The sequence below is a fragment of the Hyla sarda genome, chromosome 3 (assembly GCF_029499605.1).
Source record: "Hyla sarda isolate aHylSar1 chromosome 3, aHylSar1.hap1, whole genome shotgun sequence".
Lineage (NCBI taxonomy): Eukaryota > Metazoa > Chordata > Amphibia > Anura > Hylidae > Hyla > Hyla sarda.
In genome coordinates, this window is record NC_079191.1 from 158809560 (window position 1) to 158829023 (window position 19464).

General features: G+C 43.7%; 1 protein-coding gene across 2 annotated transcripts in view; it reads left to right on the plus strand.

Annotated features, from left to right (window-relative positions):
- Positions 1–19464, plus strand: part of XXYLT1 (xyloside xylosyltransferase 1) — a 309749-nt gene that overhangs the window by 15325 nt on the left and 274960 nt on the right. Inside the window, exon 1 of one of the 2 annotated variants that reach the window (XM_056565380.1) lies at positions 1604–1738. The exons of the other annotated variant lie outside the window; for it this stretch is intronic. The gene's annotated coding sequence lies outside the window, so the exon portion shown is untranslated. Of the gene's footprint in view, positions 1–1603; positions 1739–19464 lie in introns of those variants that run through there. 2 annotated transcript variants of the gene reach the window in all.

The following is a 19464-nucleotide window of genomic DNA, read 5'->3' on the forward strand; positions in this document are numbered from 1 at the left end:
TGGGATCAGCTGTTCTCAAGGCTACAGAGCCAGGAGAACAGCTGATGCTGAGCAGTAGATATACTGCCCAGCAAGAACTTAGTGAGCCTGCAATGTGTATACAGTATACACATTGCTGGCTCACTTAACCCCTTGCTGAGCTCTGCACTAAGTCAGCCCGGCAAGGAAAGAGTTAACCTACACTGTCCAGGAGTGTAAGTTAACACTTTGGGTGGTATACACTATATACAGCTATCTATAGATAGCTGTATACAGAAGATCAAGTCCCCTTCCCCTCTCCAGTCCCCGCAGGTCCGTGTAGCTCTGCCCCCTAGTGATGTAATTAGGGGTGGGAGCTACAGACCAGGCTGGTAAGGGTATAAGGCTCTGTTAATATTGTCGGTTTTGGATAATGTGAACAGACCCTTCTGCCAGTGTCTACCCAGACAGGGAGACTCAAGCTGTCTGGGGATGCTGGGAGTTCTATGTTTGCACCAATTGGAGGCTCCCTTTTTGGGAAGACATTGAATTATGGGTGCTCTCCCCTGCAGAGAGTGCAAAAAAATGTCCTAACCCATTTTTTTTTCTTCTCGTTTCAGATCCGTGTATGCAGAGGATTACAGCGGATTCGATGGATTACGACGGATTAACTGGATTTTTTTAAATTTTAATAAAATGGTTAACGAGGGCTGTGGGGAGTGTTTTTTATTTTTTTATTTTTACAATGTGTTGTTTTTTTATTTATTGAATATTCAGGCTTAGTAATGGAGGCTGTCTAATAGACGGAATACATTACTAAGTCAAAGCTTAGCGTTAGCCCCAAAAACAGCTAGCGCTAACCCCCAATTACCCTGGTACCCACCACCACAGGGGTGCCGGAAGGGCCGGTACCAACAGGACCGGAGTGTTAAAAATGGCGCTCCTGGGCCTAGCCGGTAACAGGCTGGCGTTATTTAGGCAGTAACAATAGTCCTCACTCACCCTGGTAACGTTAGGCTGTTGCTGCTTTGTTGCTATCTGGCTGATATTGAAAATAGGGGGAACCCCATGCGTGTTTTTTTTTTTTCCATAAATAAATGAAAAGAAAAAAACGCATAGGGTTCCCCCTATTTTCAGTATCAGCCAGATACCAACCAAGCAGCAACAGCCTGACGTTACCAGGGTGGGCAAGGACCATTGTTACTGGCCCTCCCCAGCCTAAATAACACCAGCCTGTTACCGCCTAGGCCCAGGAGCGCCATTTTTGACACTCGGGGCCTGTTGGTACCGGCACTCCTGTGGCGGTGGGTACCGGGGTAATTGGGGGTTAGCGCCAGCTGTTTTTGGGGCTAACGCTAAGCACAGCCTTTGTTAACCATTTTATTAAAATAAAAGAAAATCCAGTTCATCCGTCGTAATCCATCGAATCCACCGTAATCCTCTGCATACACGGATCTGAAACGAGAAGAAATAAAAACAAAAAAATGAAACTTTTTTTATGCTCTCTGAATGGGAGAGCGCCCATAATGCAATGTCTACCTAAACAGGGAGCCTCCAATTGGTGAGAAACTACAACTCCCAGCATGCCCAGACAGCCTTTGGCTGTCTGGGCATGCTGGGAGTTTTAGTTTAGCAACAGCTGGAGTCTCCCTGTCTGGGTAGACACTGGCAGAAGGGTCTGTTCCCATTATCCAAAACGGACAATGAACAGAGCTTCAGACTTACTAGCCTGGATCCCGTCTGTAACTCCTGACACAGCGGAGTGACAGAAACAAAGGAGGTAAGTGGACCTCCTGTTCTGTATACACTATATAATCTATCTATAGATAGCTGTATATTCTGTATACCTCCCAAAGGGTTATAGGAGCAAGGAGTCCTGTCAGTCTGGTGACATGATTCCCGGCTCCTGTATAGTATAAAAGGGTACACTATACACCCCTGTATACTTTACGGCCGGGGGAGGTGAGTAATGAGGCTATACATCACTCCTCGCCTCCTTACACTCTGTGCACCTGGCGTTTAGCATCCAACCCACAGAGTGGTACCTGAAGACAGTGAAAAAACTGCAACAGGGTACAAATTTGGCTGTTTACACACACCAGGGAAAATGCCAGAAAAACTGCCAAAACGCAGGAAAAACCTGTGGTAGTTTTTCTGGCGTTTTTGCTGGCATTTTTTTAGGTGTACAAGTGGAAACCTAGCCTTAGGGCCCATTCACATGACAGAAATCCTGAGCGAAAAAGAAATTATTTTGCCGCATCCTCCAAATGGATTTTACTGTACCGTGCAGACGGTAAAATTTCTGCCATGAAATTCCTATTCATGTTCATTCTTTCAGCGGAATCTGCTTGGACATGCATTGCTGTTTTATGTTGCGTGTCCGAAATTGGGGGTTGGTATGTTTAAGCTGTAACCAAAAAACCTTAATTATGTGTGTGTGTGTGTGTGTGTGTGTGTGTGTGTACATATACATAGAGAGAGAGGATAGTAGAGCAGCACCTCAATAAAAAATTTAGAAAAATAGTAGGGGTGCGCGTCGGTCACTGGGACCCTGGTCCTGAGTCCAAATTCACAGCATAGAACAAAAGGGATGACCGCAGCACTCCATAAGGTGAAAAGAAAAAGTGTGTTTATTGCATGAACAAAACTTGGTGTGACGTTTCGGTGTCCTCACAACACCATTCTCAAGCAAACAATAGTGATCATTACAAAGTATATATAGGGTGGAGCATGTCAAAATCAATTACAAACAATTAAAAGTGCATATAAAATCTTGTGCATAAAACTGTATTAAAGTGCATATAGTGCATATATTATACATAATAGGGGAAGGTAATACATATCATCCGAGTGTTGGTGCTTGGTAAAATCAAATCCACGTATGGATCACATAGAGAATGGTGATATTACATACATACAATTAATACATCAGTATATTTTAATAACGAGGGGATGGGTCCGTGGTATAACTCACCGGGGGGGGGGGGGGGGGAACGATCTCCATGTATGCAGTGCAATGGCGCCGAACGCCAAAAGTATTTTGTGCATTACAGTGTTGTTGGACCAATCACATTTGTCAAAGACACATGTGGTTTCTGACATCACCCCTGATGACGTCGGCCGGCTCCGTCCCTTGGCGCATGCGCACAAGCAATCAGGGCCGTTCCGGCAGCCATCTTACTTACGGGCAATGGTAATGTTTTGTGTTGTATTCCCGGTTGTCGTGGTGAGGGACGCCACTCCTCCCGGCTAAGCCTGTGCAACTCAGCTCAGCCTACATCAGCGGCAAATCCACACCGCGGCCTCCGGTTTCCATTAAATGAATCTAAAAAAATAAAGTAGAAGTAAAAATTGAAATAAAATAAATAAGTGCATACATACACATTCAATTGTATACTTACATTTGTCTTTTTCTCCTTCTAGGGACTCAGTGGGGCCGGTGGTTAAACATAAGATCCGGAGAGCGAACGGTCTTCCATGTTATAATATAGAACTTAGCAGAATTCATTTTAAAACAAATGTTCATGTACAAAAAATGTTTAAAAAAAAAAAAATTTAATTTTTTATGCAAGCTATTATTTATTAACCTTGCTAGCAGGTGTATTGGACCAATCACATAAATAAAAGTTTCATTGAACCCTACTGATAGAAAATATATTCACTTAATTTTATTCAATTTTCTTTTCTTTTCTTTATATATCTTATCATTTTTCATATTTCCCCTTTCTTTCTCTTCTTATTTCATCTTTTATTTATTATTTTAAAATTTTGTCATTTTAATTTTTTTATATATATATATATATAATATAATTTTTTTTTTTCCTTTTGATTTACTTGGTAGAAATTGTGATGTTGGTTGGCATGTGGTGTCAATGGCATGGGGACCCCGATGCAGATGTACAGCTGGTGTGCGAAAGGCAACCCCTGAAACCCAAAAGCCTGGGGATTCCCCTCAACGATGGTGCCGGGGACCTTCATTGGGCTCAGGGCACATAGGCGAGTAGCCCAACCTCGACCCATAAATGGGTTCAAGAGAGTGGCAAGGGATAACCCAGTGGGTGGGGTAAATAGACCATATGTACTGAGGCAGATGCCAACAGGGGGCGATCACTATGCTGAAACACCAATAACATGCGCACACACACGCAACAATCCGATAAGAGCACTTATTTATTTATTTTGCCTTTTTATTTAAATTTTTACTTCGACTTTATTTTTTTTAGATTCATTTAATGGAAACCGGAGGCCGCGGTGTGGATTTGCCGCTGATGTAGGCTGAGCTGAGTTGCACAGGCTTAGCCGGGAGGAGTGGCGTCCGTCACCACGACAACCGGGAATACAACACAAAACATTATCATTGCCCGTAAGTAAGGTGGCTGCCGGAACGGCCCTGATTGCTTGTGCGCATGCGCCAAGCGACGGAGCCGGCCGACGTCATCAGGGGTGATGTCAGAAACCACATGATGTGTCTTTGACAAATGTGATTGGTCCAACAACACTGTAATGCACAAAATACTTTTGGCGTTCGGCGCCATTGTACTGCATACATGGAGATCGTTCCCCCCCCGGTGAGTTATACCATGGACCCACCCCCTCGTTATTAAAATATACTGATGTATTAATTGTATGTATGTAATATCACCATTCTCTATGTGATCCATACGTGGATTTGATTTTACCAAGCACCAACACTCGGATGATATGTATTACATCCCCTATTATGTATAATATATGCACTATATGCACTTTAATACAGTTTTATGCACAAGATTTTATGTGCACTTTTAATTGTTTGTAATTGATTTTGACATGCTCCACCCTATATATATACTTTGTAATGATCACTATATATATATATATATATAATATATAATATATAATTTGTGACCACATTCTCGTGACTGGCAGCATAAATGTATTTTATGTTCGACTTTTTTACTTATCTTTTTCCTTTTATGCTAGGGGATGTAAGACAAGTGATTACTTCAGTGTATTGTGCTTTGACTGGTAATTGCACTGTGCACAGGTTAGTCCAATTGACAGAGGACAGAACCTACACTATCAAAGCTTCACCTAAAATCGTACTTTTACATTTTTCTTTTCTGTACCTGTTTATTAAAGATAAAAAGGTTATGGCTTTCATTAACAGTGATGATAAAAATGAAGAAAAGCCTATAGCAACAATTTCTTCCAGCTGTCTTTTGAGGTACAAAAGATGGACATACAAAATGACTATCTTTTTCCAGTAAAAGGGAAACTCAGTTGGGAGAAAAAAAATGTTTTCAAATCAACTGGTGCCAGAAAGTTTATACAGATTTGTAAATTACTTCTATTTAAAAATCTTAATCCTTCCAGTACTTATCAGCTGCTTAATACTACCTGTTAACTACAGATGTGTGTAGTTATTTTCAGTCTGACCACTGTGCTCTTTGTTGACACCGTGGAAAAACTGCAGCAATGCACACATTGTATTGAACTGCTGTTATTTTAGAAAACTTGTATAAAAAAAAAAAAGATAAAACAGACAAAAGTACAATCAGTTATTCCGGTATACAAGGGGTTACCCCTAGCAACGATAAGCTTATGCTAACCTGATGGTGTTATGCTCAGAGCATAACACCTACTGAAGCTTGAATCCCCAATCTCTGGGTGAGGAGAATTCCAGTTTAAACTTGCAGAATGCAGAAGAAAAGTAGCGATCCTCTTGGCGCTCTCCCAGTGGTATTTGGGAAATACTGAGTCGGACAGTGAAAATTGATTAAATAAATAATTATTTATTAAAAGCGCTGTGGACTACGTGTTTCAAGGGGGGGGGGGGGACCCAGGGGGACCCCCCTCTTCCTCAGGTCCTCTCAAAGCAGTGTGAATGGGTGCCAAGAGGGCTGTGGGAGAGGACCTGAGGAAGAGGGGGTCCCACCCCTTGAAACGCGTAGTCCACAGCGCTTTTAATAACTTTTTATTTAATTTTCACTGACTCGCCCTGAGTCCTGTTAACCAGGATCGCGGCGTCTAAAAATGAAAGTAAAATGTCCCGGCAGCTCAGCGGAGCTGATCAGGGCTATCATTACAAAATTGCGATTACCCAATCAGCTGAGAGGACAGCAGGAGGGTACTTGCCTGCCTCCTCGCTGTCTGGTCAGTGTTCTGTTTCTCCATGCCTGCTCAGCAGGCTGGAGCAGCAGAGCACCGATAACGCTGATCAATACTATGCTACGGCATAGCATTGGTCAGTATATACAATCATCAGATTGCATGTTGTAGCCCCCTATGAGGGCTAAAAAAGTGTTAAAAAAATGAATATTTTTATTTTTTAATAAAAGTAAATTAACACCTTCCTAATAAGTTTGAATCCTCCCCCCCCCCCTTTTACATAAAAAAAAAAATGAAATTAAATAAAAATAATCATGAGATACCGCCGTGTGCTTAAATGTCCAAACTATTAAAGGGTTACTCCACTAGAAAACATTTTCTTATAAATCAACTGGTGCCAGAAAGTTGTTTAATTTGTTAATTCTTTTTAAAAATCTTAATCATTTAAGTACTTATCAGGTGCTGTTATGATCCACAGGAAGTTCTTTTCTTTTCAAATTTCCTTTCTGCCTGACCACAGTGCTCTCTGCTGACACCTCTGTCAATTTTACGAACTGTCCAGAGCAGGATAGGTTTTCTATGGAAATTTGCTCTTACTCTGGACAGTTCCCAAAATGGACAGAGGTGTCAGCAGAGAGCACTGTGGTCAGACAGAAAGGAAATTCAAAAAGAAAAGCACTTCCTGTGGATCATAACAGCACCTGATAAGTAATGGAATTAAGATTTTTTTTACGGCTGTCTCGGCATGCTGGGAGTTGTAGTTGCTCCAGCTGTTACATAACTACAACTCCTAGCATGCCCTTTGGCAATCTGTACATACCGGGAGTTGTAGTCTTGCAACAGCTGTAGGCACACTGGTTGGAAAATACTGGGTTAAGTAACAGAACCTAACTCAAGGTTTTCCAACCAGCGTGCCTCCAGCTGCATGCTGGGAGTCATAGTTTTGCAACAGCTGGAGTCCCCCCAATGTAAATGTACAGGCCGGTAGTTTACAGTGAGTTTCCTGCTTAAAGTCTGAGCTGTGGAAGAATTCCCGCCACAGCTCGAACTGCTAGAGGGAAACTCAACGTAAACCCCCGTCAGTGTGAATGTACCCTAAAAACACTACACAAAATAGAGTACAACACTACATTTACACCCCCTTACATTGTCCTCCCCCTGGGGTCTACAGCAGCATGTTAGTGTAAAAAAAATTAAATTTATTACACTAACAGGCTGGTGTTGCAGCATACTTTTTCCTTTTTACCTCTTGTGAAAATGAAAAAAGACCCCCAAAATACCACATGTGGGTGTAAAATGCTCTGCAGACGCACAATAAGGCTCAGTAGTGAGAGTGCACTATGCACATTTGAGGCCTAAATTGGTGATTTGCACAGGGGTGGCTGATTTTACAGCGGTTCTGACATAAACACAAAAAAATAAATACCCTTATGTGACCCCCGTTTTGGAAACTACACCCCTCACGGAACGTAACAGGTGTTTGACAAATTTTTGCTAAAGTTGGATGGGAACATGAAGAGAAGAAATTTTTTCACTAAAATGCTGGTGTTAACCTAAATTTTTCGTTTTCGCAAGGGAAAGTAGGAAAAAATCCCCCCCCCCCCCCCCAAATGTTGTAACATCATTTGGAAACTACACCCGTGTGACACAATTTTCCAAAATGGGGTCACATGTGGGGTGGAGGTCAACTGTTCTGGCACCATGAGGACTTTGTGAACGCACATGCCCCCCCGACTTCCATTCCAAACAAATTCTTTCTTCAAAAGCTCAATGGCGCTCCTTCTCTTCCGAGCATTGTAGTTCGCCCGCAGATCACTTTACATCCACATATGGTGTTACATAATGTAAAATGTAAAATTTTGGGAAAAAAATGCATTTCAGTGAAAAAATTTATAAATTATCCTTTACACATCTGACTAACGAAAAGTCGACAAACACCTGTGGGCTGTTAAGGCTCACTGTACCCCTTGTTACGTTCATTGAGGGGTGTAGTTTCCAAAATGGTGTGCCATGTGTTTTTTTATTTTATTTATTTATATTTTTTGCTGTTCTGGCACCATGGGAAACATGTCCCCCAAAAACCATTTCAACAAAATTCACTCTACATAATCCCATTGTCGCTCCTTCCGTTCTGAGCCCTCTTCTGTGCCCGCAGAACACTTTCCATCCACATGGGTTACAAATTTTGGGGGGGATTTCTCTCCTTTTACCCCTTGTCACTTTGCTGCTATTCCTGTGAAACACCAAAAGGGTTAACAAACTTTCTGAATGTCATTTTGAATATTTTGAAGGGTGTAGTTTCTATAATGGGGTCATTTATAGGGTATTACGCACAGAAAGACCCCCTCAAATCCGCTTCAAACTTAACAGGTCCCTGAAAAATTTTGATTTTGAATTTTTTCGTGAAAATTGCTTCTATATTTTGAAGTCCTCTAATGCCTTCAAAAATTAAAAACATGTTAACTTTATGAATCCAACATAAAGTAGACATATTGTATTTGTGAATAAATATATAATTTATTTGGAATATCCATTGTCCTTACAGGCAGAGAGTTTCAAAGTTAGAAAAATGCTACCTTTTTAAAATTTTCATGAAATTTTGGCATTTTTCACTAAGAAAGGATGCAAGTAACAACGAAAATTTAGCACTATGTTAAAGTAGAAAATGTCACGAATAAACTATCTCTGAATCAGAATAAAAGGTAAAAGCATCTCAGAGTTATTATGCATAAAGTGACAGTGGTCAGAATTGCAAAACAAAAGGGTCCTTGAAAGACAACTGCAGTGCTAAACATTTATATATGCCCATGCCCGGGCCTCAAAAATAAAGAAAATAAACTTATACATACCTACCTACCTGTCCCGTTGGTCCTGCACAGGCCTCACGGTCCGGCAGTGCCGAAGTAATTCCACTTCCTGGGGACGGGGACGCCGCAGACCCGTCGCCGTATGGCCAGCCGTGGCGATGTCCTGCCCCGGCCTGTGATAGGCTGAGCCGACTGTCATGTAAGGAGCTCTGGCTGGCTTCTTACATGACAGTGGGCTCAGCCTATCACCGACCGGGGCGGGACATCAGTCGTTGATGCCTGTGCCGGACCAATGGGGGCTCGTAGGAAGGTATGTATAATTTATTTTTTATTTTTTATTTTTTATTTTTTGAAGCACGGGCCTATATAAATGTTTATCACTGCAGTTGTCCTTAAAGGTGAAAATGGGCTGAGTCCTTAAGGGGTCAAAGTGCTCTTGCCTCTCTCTTACACACACATACCACCTCCTCCTCTACAGTGGCTCTGCCTCCTCTTCCCATTGTGCCTGGCAACTCTGCTGGGTAATACCATCACCATGGGATCTGACCATACCCACAGGTCCTTTTTTGTGGTGAAAACAGCCCTGTGCATCTATAAAATGCTGTAAGGGTGCGTTCCCACAGGGCGTATACACAGCGTATTTTACGCTGTGCAAAATTTACGGCAACAGCGGGAAATACGCTGCGTATTCCTTGCTCACAATACACAGAGGGCTTTCCGGCGGCAGCCCTGTGTGTGTGGTGAGTTTTGGAGGCGGGGCCGCGCATTACAGACATCCCGGCACACGGCCCCGCCTCCAAAACTCGCTACACACATACGGCTGCCGCCGGAAAGCCCTGTGTGTATTGTGAGCAAGGAATGCGCAGCGTATTTCCCGCTGCTGTCATAAATTTTGTGCAGCGTCAAATATGCTGCGTATACGCCCTGTGGGAACGCACCCTAAAGGTCTTTTTCTCCTTTTACCTCTTGTAAAAATGAATATGAGTATGGGGCAACACCAACATGCTGGTGTAGCCCCTAACTTTTTTTTCTTTTCATAACGGATAAAAGGAGAAAAATCCCCCAAAATTAGTAACCCTATTTCTCCTGAGTACGAAAATACCCCATATGTGGCACTAAACCACTGATTCCCAACCGGGGTGCCGCGGTCACTGGTGTGCTGTTCTCCACTGCCCGGTGTGCCATGGGATTTTGCTGTCAAAATTAAGGGTTTATTGTCATTGTCCACCCCTCTTACCACATCCTTGTCACCCATGTTCACCCCTCTGTCCCTTTGTCACCCCGGTTATCATCTTGTCACCCCCGATGCCCACCTGTCTCCTATGTACACCCCTGTCACCCCCTACACCCCTTTGCCCCCTGTCACCCCTGTACACTTCTCTACACTCCTCTGCCACCCATGTACACTCCTCTGCCACCCATGTACACTCCTCTGCCACCCATGTACACTCCTCTGCCACCCATGTACACTCCTCTGCCACCCATGTACACTCCTGCCACCCATGTACACTCCTCTATCACCCCCTTTGCCCCCTGTCACTCATGTACATTCTTCTACACCCATGTACACTCACTCCTGTCCACCCCCAACACCCCTGTCACCCATGTACACCCCTCTATCACCCCTTTGCCCCCCTGTCTCCCATGTACATTCTTCTACTCTTCACCTCTCTGTCACCCATGTACACTATACCCCTCTGTCACCCATGTAAAAATTGTCATGATGGCGGGGCCAGATGGAACGACGCTGATTAGAGAAGATGTCGTTTGTGAGTTGGTGTTTTTTTTTTTTTTTTGGTCGTCAACTTTGGTCGGGGTGCCCCGCCCAATTTTTATTTTTATTTTTTCCGGAGGCGTGCCCCGAGCCGAAAAAGGTTGGTAAACAATGCACTAAACTGTTGTCTTGAAATATGACAGGGCTCTGAAGTGAGAGCGCGCCATGCGCATTTGAGGTCTGAATTTGGAATTTTCAATAGGGGCGGACCCGGATACAAGAATGGGGCTTGTCTCCACCAAAACCCTATGGCAGTGTTTCCCAAACAGGGTGCCTCCAGCTCTTGCAAGCCTCCCAGCCTGCCAAGACTGTTGTCAATACTGGGAGTTGTTGTTTAGCAACACCTGGAGGCTCCATTTAGGAAACACTGCCGTGTGGGTGTGTATGTAGTGTTTTTTATTTTGTGGTAGTGTAGTGTCTTTAGGGTACATTCAAACAGGCGGGGGTTCGCAGCGAGTTTTCCGCTGGGAGTTTGAGACTTGTACATGCCGGGACTTGTAGTTTTGCGACAGCTGTAGGCACACTGGTTGGGAACCACTGAGTTAGGAAACAGACTGTAGCTCAGTGATTCCAACCTGTGTGCCTCCAGCTGTTGCAAAATTACAACTCCCAGCATGCACTGACAGCCGAAATGCATGCAAGGAGTTGTAGTTATGCAACAATTGGGGAAGGACAGTTTGGAGACCACTAAGTAGTGGTCTTCAAACTGTGGCCCTCCAGAGGTTGCAAAACTACAACTCCCAGCATGCCCATACAGCCTTTGGCTGTCTGGACATGCTGCGAGTTGTAGTTTTGCCACTTACCAGCAATCTTCACTGCAGCCTCCTTCACCGCTGCACATTCCGGCCTGCCTCCTCCTGCTGCTTCCTGATGTCTATGCCACCGCTGCTCCGGTAAGCAGCCCCCCCCCCCCCGCTTGAACTTTAAATGGGCACTGTCACCGACTTTAGTTTTCAATATGTTGTAGTACTTATGTACTACAACATATCTCTAATATACTTTTATTATAATTTTTTTCATTAAAATGGTTTAATTTACATTTAAAAACCAGCCACTAGGGGTCACCCTCCTAGTGGCTGGCTGCAGCCTGGCGTGACATGCCTGACACGCCTGAAAAAGGACTGATTTTGGCCTGGCAATCAGTCCTTTTTCATTTAGGCTGCTCTCGCTCCCTGCCTGTCAATTAGACACTGGCTGGGAGGCCACTCCTCCTGCACATGTCGTTGCCGCCGCTGTCCCTGCACGCCCGCTGCCGGACTCTGCAGTATCTGTAAGTATAATGGAGGGAACAGGCTATGCGGGCGGGGGGTTTGTGATGAAGGGAATGGGGTATGGGGGGGGGGGTTTGATGGAGGGAACGGGCTAGCGCCGTAGCGCCGCATGGCACTAACTTATAGTTTATCTACACAGGGTTCCTCCAGCTGTTTCACTACTACAACACCCAGCATGCCCTGACAGCCAATAGATGTCAGGGCAAGCTGGGAGTTGTAGTGGTGAAACAGCTGGAGGCACCCTGTGTAGATGAACTAAGGGCGGAAGTCACCCCGTCCCCCCCGTCCCCCCAGCAGGCATCAGTGACGTGGTGCCTGTTGGGAAAGTCTGCCTGGTAGCGAGCACACTACCAGGCAGACAAACAGTTATTTTTAATATAGTAAAAAGAATAATTAAAAGCAGGGAGGGGGTTAGGGATAGATTGGCAATGGGCAGGGACATAAAAAAAAAATATATAGAATGGTGGGAGCTACCCTTTAAATCCCCCCCAACTGCCATTGGTTGGTCAGTTCTGATCGACCAATGGCATGGGATAGGAGGGGGTGGCCACCTTGCTCCTATCCTTTTATAATGGTGGGAGCTGTCTGACAGCTCCAATCACTCTTATTTTCCACACCCAGAATTGCCGCAAATCAATGCCGATCGATGCAGATCACCGACATGGGGGGGGACATTGGTACGGGATGCCAGCTGATAGATATCAGCAGTCATTCCTGTCCGATCACCGCCCAGCGAGCGAAATACGGAGGGTGTACAGGTATGCCCCCCGTCCTTAAATGGGCTTTGTCAGATACAAAAACTTGATATGTTGTAAAGCATGCAAAACCTATAGGTTTTGCAATTGCTTTAATTAGAAAATTCAGTATTTCATACTGAAAAAGCCAGTCAAACTGCCCCCCCCCCCCCCCTTGCCTGCTTGGACACATACTAGTCCTGCTGTGTCCATGCGTCATCACCTATGTCATGGACACACTTCCTTGATTGACAGTTGTGAGCGCAGGGCTCACAGCTGGAGGAAAAATCCTCCCACTGTCATCTTGTGTCCCGCTACTGTCAGTGAGGACAAGCTGGGAGTTGTAGTTTTGCTAATGCTAGGGGAGATGTGAGCAGACAGCATACTGAGGGAGGGGGCGGAGGCCTGCACAGTGAGGCCGCGCCCCCTCCCTTTCAGATTAATTCAGCCTAGTGAGCTAAATTAAAAGTGTAATATAAAAATAAAGGTGCTACACATAAAAATTAGATGTACATGCTCAGGATTAGGTACTGAGTGACATATTAAAAAATGTTTTTCTTTTTGTTGGTTCTGACGGGTACGCTTTAAGTACCAGGACGCGAGGGCATACCTGTATGCCCTACGTCCCCAAAAAGTTAAAGGGGTATTTCAGGAAAAAACTTTTTTTCATATATATCAACTGGCTCCAGAAAGTTAAACAGATTTGTAAATTACTTCTATTAAAAAAATCTTAATCCTTTCAGTACTTTATGAGCTTCTGTAGCCAGTTGATATATAAAAACAATTTTTTCCTGGATAACCCCTTTAAAAACTAAGCATTTTCCTAATGCTCCATAGAAAACGCCCCCAGCCTCTCAGAGAAATTCAGAAAAGACTCATCACAGTAATGGGCGTAAATGTTGGCCCCCATGAAATTTTTCAAGAAAATGAAGTATTTCTCACAGAAAAGGTTTGCAGTAGCACATGTTTTGCTATATAGATGTTTATTCCCTCTGTGTGTATTGGAACTAAACCAAAAAAAGGGAAGAAAAAAAGCAAATTGGACATAATGTCACACCAAACTCCAAAAAAGGTCTGGACAAAATTATTGGCACCCTTAACTTAATATTTGGTTGCACACCCTTTGGAAAAAATAACTGAAATTAGTTCCTATAACCATCAATAAGCTTCTTACACCTCTCAGCCGGAATGTTGGACCACTCTTTCTTTGCAAACTGCTCCAGGTCTCTCTTATTGGAAGGGCGCCTTTTTCCAACATCGATTTTAAGATTTCTCCACAATGGGTGTTCAATGGGATTTAGATCTGGACTCATTGCTGGCCACTTCAGAACTCTCCAGTGCTTTGTTGCCATCCATTTCTGGATGCTTTTTGACCTATGTTTGGGGTCATTGTCCTGCTGGAAGACCCAAGATCTCGGACCCAGCTTTCTGACACTGGGCTGTACAGTGCTACCCAAAATCCATTGGTAATCGTCAGATTTCATGATGCCTTGCACACATTAAAGCACCCAGTGCCAGAGGCAGCAAAACAACCCCAAAACATCATTGAACCCCCACCATATTTCACTGTAGGTACTGTGTTCTTTTCTTTGTAGGCCTTATTCCATTTTCGATAAACAGTAGAATGATGTGTTTTACCAAAAAGCTCTATCTTGGTCTCATCTGTCCACAAGACGTTTTCCCAGAAAGATTTTGGCTTACTCAGGTTCATTTTGGCAAAATGTATGGGGTCCTCCTCGGTCTCCTCCATAGCGTTTCATTTAATTTAAATGTCGGTGAATAGTTTGCGCTGACACTGATGCTCCCTGAGGCTGCAGGACAGCTTGAATATCTTTGGAACTTGTTTGGGGCTGTTTTTTCACCATCTGTACTATCCTGCGTTGACACCTTTCATCAATTTTTCTCTCCCGTCCATGCCCAGGGAGATTAGCTACAGTGCCATGTGTTGCAAACATCTTGATAATGTTGGACACTGTGGACAAAGGCAAATCTAGATCTCTGGAGATGGACTTGCAACCTTGAGATTAATATTTTTCCAAAATTTTTTGGTTCTCAAGTCTTCAGACAGTTCTCTTCTCCTCTTTTTGTTGTCCATGCTTAGTGTGGCGCACACAGACACACAATGCAAAGACTATGTGAACTTCTCTCCTTTTTATCTGTTTTTAGGTGTGATTTTTATGTTGCCCACACCTGTTACTTGCCCAAGGGGAGTTTAAAGGAGCATCACATCACTTATTTTCCCACAATTTTGAAAGGGTGCCCATAATTTTGTCCAGCCCATTTTTGGAGTTTGGGGTGACATTATGTCCAATTTGCTTTTCTTTTTCCCTTCCTTTTTTTTGTTTAGTTCCAGTACACGGATGCCAGCTTTTACGACTATGACCGTAGATCAAAAGGTATTTTACATATTAACTCGTGAATATTATGCACTCAGGTCTAAGGGCACATTACTGCACTAATTTAAGCAGTTTTTTAAAATTGTGTTGACAGTAGCGCTTTAATAAATGAAATCTGAGCTTTGTTTGCACAGTTTTTATTTTAGACACTTTTAATGAATTCCTCTCTACAACATGTGATGGCCATGGCAACCATTTAGCGCCTCCTCAGCTTCATAATCTTAATTATCCTATGTACACTAAATATGTAGTTGGGGCTTCAGCGTTCACTCTTCCTTCCAAATCTTAGTCATGCTGCATTTTGTTGGCCTTTTTGTGAAAATATGCGTCTTTATTTTTGTACAGCCTTTACACACATTAGATTGATTCTGATGACATGTAGATCATTAACCATGCCACAAGATGTCCCTGTTGCTCAGTAACTTATTATATTTGTCTTAAGATGTGTGGAAGTTTTTGTTGCTGTTTCAGTGTTAGGGTTTTAAAATTATACTAAGGCCATAACCAGGTGGCTGTAATAGAAAAGAAAAAAACCCATAATTTCTTGAGTTAAAATGAGTAACTGCAGCTGTGATATCAAAAGTGAACAAAAGATAACTATCCAGGACATGTAGTGCCTGGATAGTTAAAGTATCCACCCCCTTTATCTGGTTTAGTGTTGACTTACAGAACATGCCTACTACATTCATGGTGCAAAATATTTATAACAAAACAGACACATTTTGCTACAGTTAAAAAAAACTTCTCTTGGGGTAGGTCTCTATATACACTGAGATTTATGCCTGTTCTTTAAGACAACCTGTATCTGACACAGATTAAAGGGGTACTCCGGCACTTAGACATCTTATCCCCTATCCAAGGGATAGGGGATAAGATGCCTGATCGCGGGGGTCCCGCTGCTGGGGACCCCCGTGATCTTGCACGCAGCACCCCAGTTAAAATCGGTCCCCGGAGCATGGTCGCCGGTAATCGGACCCGGAGCGAACATGCTTCGGGGGCTGATTTTAACAGGGGTGCTGCGTGCAAGATCACGGGGGCCCAGCGGTGGGACCCCCGCGATCAGGCATCTTATCCCCTATCCTTTGTATAGGGGATAAGATGTCTAAGCGCTGGAGTACCCCTTTAAGGCATTGTTTAGCTTGAAGGTGAACCTCTATTCCAGTTTAAGTATCTAGCAAACTGTGTGAAATGGGTTTTCTTAAGAATTGCCCTGAATTTACTTTTATCCACCTTTTTTCTTTTTTTGGTCCAATAGTTTTCTTGTACCTGCTGATGAAAAACCATTCCTACACCATACTACCACTATCCTGCTTTTCTGTTGGAATGCTCTTCTTAGGGTGATGGAAAGTGTTAGGTTGGTGCCACACACCTTTCCCATGATGGCCAAAAAGTTTGACATTAATCTCATCTGTTCATCCTGCTTTATAAAAGATGGGCAGTTATGTGACGCATGCCAGTTCTGTCATGTCTCCAATTGACCACCTGTGAAACAATGAAGGCTGCCATGATGAGTCCTCTACAAATACTGGTGGAAATAGTAAAAACTTTTTCACTACTCTCTGAGCTCAACCTCTCTGTACATTATCCATTTTCTACCCGAATTCACACTGTGATTTCTATCCCCTCCTTTTTCTTTGTTTTAACATGTGCTGCACTCTTCCCCACCCCCTCAGCCCAACCCTATATAAGCAGTAGTTAGCTGCACATGGGCCATTTCTTTCCTAGCTGCCTCCCAGTCTGACTGGGAGAGTATGGTAAGTGAGCTATTACATCCCTGTTCACACTGGTGTGGTGCTGTGCGGTGTCCGTTGCTGCCGTGGTGCCGTGTCTGCGGGGGGGTGCGGCCCATAGACTGGTTTGAGTGACATTGGGGCTGCTCTGCCAGTGGGTCGTTCCCCCCCCCCCCCCCCCCCCTGTGGGCATTGGCGTCACGGCGTTGGTGGTCGCCGCCCGGTGCTGCGCCATTTTATGCTAGGGACGTTAGGGACCCACTCTGGATAGGTGGCCTTGACGTGGCGAGTGGGCTTGTACTTTTTGATCAAAAATGTATACTAACAACCTGTTAGTTTTTGATATTATGCTGAGAAGCAATCAGATCATTATACAAGATTGTAGATGTGCACCATGTCTGTTTTTCTACCCGAATTCTCTCTGTACATTATGTAGACTAAGATGCAGTAGCCAAAGACTTTCAGTGGTGTCCTAATGACCCCATTTAATCACAAGCAATGCCTCCTACAGACCAAGAAAAAGTCAATGGGCCATATGTAAAATTTTCTGCTGAACCATACGAATGGCAATTACTGCATCTGGAGTAAATAGCTTGAAACTGGGTGCACCGTTGTGGTTGAACAGACAGGTGGTGGAAGTGTCATGGTCTGGGGAAGGTTTTCCTGGCATTTTCAAGAATTGTTGGATGAAAACCAACAGTCCTAGAAAAGTGAATGCTACAGGAACCTGTTGGTGGTCTGCTCCCACCCCTATCTTCAGGAGGTCTTCCCTGACTGCAGTGCCATCTTTCAGCAGGACAGTGCTCTGTGTCATCAGGCTTGGATTACTAGGAAGTGGTTTGAGAAACCCTACAATGAATACTCTCTACACTGTCTTAGTTCCCAAACTCACCTGACTGTAAACTCGATGAATGTGTTTTGGAAATGTTACAATGGACTGTGGGATCATCTCCCACTCCCTTAAATGTGCAGAAATTGAGCTGCTGCACTGGGCATGTGACTATCACTACAATGTGGAATCTGTCCCCTGATGCCTGCAAGCCATGATCACCCCAAAAGGTGGATTTAACCATTATTGAGTATTGTTGTTAATGTATAGATCATTTAGTGTATTATCAGATGTGCAGGGTCTGCCTCACCAACTGCAGTCACATTTCAGAGCTGCAAGATAAAAGTCTGCAATGGGACAGGTATCCTGCAGGTCCAATAGAAACCTTAAGGGAGCAGGCAGTTTTTAGTCTTTAGAGGGCATGGACAGTCATAGAATATACAGCGGGTCCTGCGCAGTCCACTAAACCTGAAATATCACAAATGAGATGGTGTGGCTGGCGAGGGGGGTTGGTAGTTGGCTTATTTCTAAAAGCTGTGACAGTGTTTGTGGGAGGGGACATTCTGACTGAATAGCATCGTACAGGTCATGACTATCAATCTGCAGACACCAGAATGCAGCAAAAAGATGCATCCCTATAGTGACACAGTACATACCTGATAACCCCTAAAACGGAATTATGACTGTGATATAAAATGTATCAGAACATAAGTTACTCAGTTATAGTTAATAAGGACAATCTTTCAGCAACTAAGATAGGCTTTTATCTAGAAAACAAGGGGTGTTTCATCATTATCTTATTTAAGCACCAGGAATGCTAGGCTTATAGTGTCATGCACTTTTTTACCCTTAGAGTAGCTCCCACCATCCTTTTATTTTTTTTTTATTTTTTATTGTCCCTGCCTATCGCCCATCTATCCCTAACCCCCTCCCTGCCTTAAAATTTTTTTTTAACTATATTAAATGGCTTTTTGTCTGCCTACAGTTCACTATGCTGTTTTACCACTACAACTCCCAGCTTGCCCTGACATCTACTGGCTGTCAGGGCATGCTGGGAGTTGTAGTGGGGAAACAGCTGGAGGCACCCTGTGGTGAAAACAATAACTTTGTTAGTGCCGCGGCCCCCCCCCCCGGTGAAATCAATAGTTGCCGCAGCGTTACCCCGGCTCCCACCCCTCCAGGCATACCAGAGTGCAGAGCCTGCCGCGGCGCGTATATGCCGGGAGGCGGGGCTGGCGTGGGAAGCCAGGGAGCCAATGCACTCTCAGCGCTCGCTCCCGCCTGTCTGATTGATTGACAGGGAGCGAGCGCAGGCTGAATGAATTGGGACCAATGCCCGGACGGCATCCGTCCAAATTCAGGCATGACGTCACGCCAGCCTGCAGCCGGCCACTAGGCGGGAGACCCCTAGTGGCTGGTTTTCAACATTAAATTAAACTCTTTTAATGAAGAAAAAAAATTTAAATTATAGGTTTATATTAGAGATATGTTGTAGTACATAAGAACTACAACATATCAAAAAAAAAAGTTTGACAGTGCCCATTTAATTTGTGAAAAATAAGCTTATAAAGCTTATAAATAAGCTTATAAGCTTTTTAACATGGTCTTCCAAAAGACTGAGCATCTGAGACACGTGTTACATTATTTTAAAGTACATCTGAAATATACAGTGAAATGCCAGTGGTTTGGGAGGGACAGGATGTCAATGTGAGCACAGGATATGAGGAAAGGAAGCAAGAGAAACTTTCCCCCCATCTGTAGCTGCAATTTTAATACAGGCCCTGAAGTCAAATTGTCAACAGTATTCTGCCCTCAAGGGATTATGTATGCAGAGAAGTAATTTGGAACTAAAGTACTTTAACATAACTCCATTTT